This window comes from Gossypium arboreum, chromosome 3 (genome assembly GCF_025698485.1).
Source record: "Gossypium arboreum isolate Shixiya-1 chromosome 3, ASM2569848v2, whole genome shotgun sequence".
Lineage (NCBI taxonomy): Eukaryota > Viridiplantae > Streptophyta > Magnoliopsida > Malvales > Malvaceae > Gossypium > Gossypium arboreum.
This window is the reverse complement of record NC_069072.1, coordinates 15,964,456-15,967,958: the sequence shown is the minus strand read 5'-3', so window position 1 is coordinate 15,967,958 and position 3,503 is coordinate 15,964,456. Positions and strand designations below refer to the sequence as shown.

At 36.5% G+C, this 3,503-nt stretch overlaps 1 non-coding gene across 1 annotated transcript; it reads right to left on the bottom strand.

Annotated features, from left to right (window-relative positions):
- Positions 1-3,011: 3,011 nt before the first annotated feature.
- LOC128291364 (small nucleolar RNA R71) lies at positions 3,012-3,118 on the bottom strand. Its single transcript, XR_008281140.1, has one exon. It is a non-coding gene; the product is annotated as a small nucleolar RNA R71 (small nucleolar RNA).
- Between the last annotated feature and the right edge of the window lie 385 nt (positions 3,119-3,503).

The window sequence follows — 3,503 nt, the reverse complement described above, 5'->3', positions numbered from 1 at the left end:
GTTTAGGTGCGAGGTTCTTATTTACATCCATCTTCAATAACTTTAGCTTGTTTAAAGAAAGAAATTAAGTCATTTTCATATTTGAATTTTTTTCTTTTTTTCGATATATGTCTTCTTTTTGCTGGAGGACGAGTAACAAGTTAAGCGTGGGGGAGTGATCTGCCATGAATTACACTAGTAGTTACATTCTTTCTACATATAGCTTTAGCTTGTTTAATAGCTAAATCAAAGCATCTTAGTATACATTTAGGTTTTCATATTTAAATTAGTAATTTATGCTTTCTAAGTAGTTTTTATTACATTTTATATATCTAAATAAGGTTACATGGTCTTGTAGGTTAAGTCGGGAGTTAAAGATGCACATTCGGGCTGAAATTGATGCCTATGTCGTGATACCAAGACATTGATGTCTCAACATCGAAGGCAGAAGCGAAATACAAGTTTTGGAGCAAAACTACCCTCGATGTCGCGACATACCCCCTGTACTTGGATGCAACATCGCCGGCTTGTGTTGCAACCAAGCCCTACGTAACCCAAAAAAGGCCTACATGTGATAATTATGTTTTGGAGGGAAATTAGGTGTATTTGTCCTAGTTGAACTCTAAGAACTTCAAGGACAATTTAAGCACTTTAATATTTCAAGTTTAACCTATATAAAGGCCATTGTAAATAGTTTAAACACACAATTTTAAGGAGACAGAAAATATATTTAGGGTTTTTTATTACATTCTTAGTTTTTACTTAGGGTATTTTTTTCTTTCTTGTAATCGTAGGATCCTATTCCGAAGTGAGACTCTCACTAGTGGAGATTGTTCCGGAGCCACACTTTCATCAATAAATCCATAAGCACCTCTTTTCCTTTATTCTATTTTTTTTATATCTCTTTCTTTAATATTGTTTAATTGAGTGCTTGTGTAAAGATTAGAATATGATAAACCGTAATTTATACATATTTTTATCCCATGCTTAGCACATTTATGGATGATTTCTCCTTAGATTTGGTGAATTCGATGCTCCTAATTCTTTAATTTCATGTTTTATATTTAGGTGAGCAGAGGAGGGTAAAAAGAGTGAGAAATGGGCCGAAAACGGAGAAAATGGACCCACATGGGAAATCAACAGGGCCTGGACTTCCTCAAACGGGCGTGTCACACGGTCGTGTCCATTTGGCAGGATCGAAGCATGACTTACACGGGTAGACTACATGCCCGTGCCTATTCAACAGCCTTGACCACGGGCTGGAGCAATCGCACACGGGCGTGTCCCTGTCGAGCCCGAGTATAGTCCTATTTAGAAAAGACCACTTTTGAGGGCTCTTAGGCATTCTAAAGCCTATTTAAACACGTGATGAGGCACTTAGAATGGACACACAGAGTAAGAGGCAAGGAATTACTCAAGGGAAGCCGATTGATCCATCTCAGAAGTCGGATTCATCGTCAAGACTGAAGATCTCCCTTCAATTTCCATTTAGGGGTTTTGGGTTTTCTTTATGTTTTATTATCTTTATTCTTTTGAGATGTTTTCTTTCCTAAGTATGAACTAAACTCCCTAAATACCTAAGGAGAATGAAACCTAAGACAAATCTTGTTATTATTATCTGAATTGTATGACAAAATATTTGACTTGTTCTTAATTATGTGTTCTTAATTCTTGTTTTAATATTCCAGGATATTGATTCAAGTTAATGCTCTTATTCAGAGGAGAAAAAGACCATGTCTAAGAGTAAATTTGTCGTAATTAAGCGGAGTTGATTGCATGCCTAGAGATAAGGTGATAAGATTTTGCCAGATTAGGGTGAAACCTAATAAGGGGATCCATAGATCGAGTTAATGCAACACTAGGGCATTAATTAGAAAGAGATTTCAATTAATCCTAGGGTTAGACGTTATTAGTCTCGAGAGAGATATTAGAATAACTTAGGGATTTCTACGGATCAAGTCAAATGAATAAATCATCTGATTCAGAGTCAAATAACAAGTGATGTCTAGGTGGATTTTTCCTTGGGTATTGTCTTAATCAATCGAGTTTTCCCAAAAGCTTTTCCCCAATTTCTCTCTGTGCATCCTTAGTTTAGTGAATTAGTTTAGATAAATAAACCCCTTAATTTTAGGCTAGATAATAAAGAGATAGTAATTACTAGTACTCTTGGTTCCTTTGGGTTCGACAATCCGCTCTTGCTAAAGCTATACTACTGTTCGATAGGTACACTTGCCTTCATCGTGATAATAGTTAGTTTCAAGAACGATTAATTATAAATCTTTAAAACCTGTCACAAATATCACATATCAAGTTTTTAGCGCCGTTGCCAGGGAACTAAGATATTAGGAACACTCAATTTTTATTACTTTAGCCATTTTACTTTATTTGCAATTTAAATTTTTATTTTCTTTTCTAATTTTTTTCTTGTTTTATTCGCTCCTGGCAGGTTTCTATAGTGTATGACTAGAAGAAACTCATCAGGACCATTACTGTTTGATAGTGAGATCGATCGCACAGTTCGCAGAAACCTAAGAGAAATAAGGCGAAGCTTAAGATACACTGAGGAAGAGCAATAGGACAATATTTCAACCACAACCGAGGAGATGGCTGAAAACCAATAAAATCTGCTACCTCCTGCAATTGCTGCTAATCAGAATCCTGCTCCACATACTATGTATGATTATGCTAAACCTTCTTTAACAGGAACTGCATCGAGCATAGTTAGGCCTGCTGTCGCTGCAAATAATTTTGAACTGAAACCTAACACCATTCAAATGATCCAACAGTTTGTTCAGTTTGATGGTTTGCAGGACGAGGATCCCAACACTCACTTGGCAAATTTCTTAAAGTTTTACGACACTTTTAAAATCAATGGCATTTCTAATGATGCCATTCGCCTTTGGTTGTTTCTCTTTTCGTTGAGGAATAAGGCTAAACTGTGGTTGAACTCATTACCATGAGGGTCAATCACTACTTGGGAACAAATGATCGAAAAGTTTTTATTAAAATATTTTCCGCCAGCTAAAATAGCCAAATTACGTAATGATATCTCCTCTTTTGTGTAGATGGATTTAGAAACACTCTACGATGCATGGGAGAGATACAAGGATCTGTTGAGAAGGTGCCCTCACCATGGGTTACCACTCCGGCTACAGGTTCAAACGTTTCACAATGGCCTGAATCCTTCGACTAGACAGATATTGACGCAGCTGCTGGTGGAACTATCAATAATAAGACACCTGAGGATACTTATGAATTTATAGAAGAGATGTAACTGAATAATTATCAGTGGCAAGTCATGAGGACAAAACCAACGAAAACAACTGGCGTTTTAAACATCGATTTGGTTACCATGCTCTCTAATCAGGTAGAACTTTTGAATAGAAAAATTGACGATTTTCTTGGTTCTTCATAGGTTCACCCAGTAATGCAGTGCGAAGCAAATGGAGGTGGATTAAGTAATTCAGAATACCCACCCTATGGCCACAACATGGAGAACGAGAAGCTAAATTACATGTGTAATA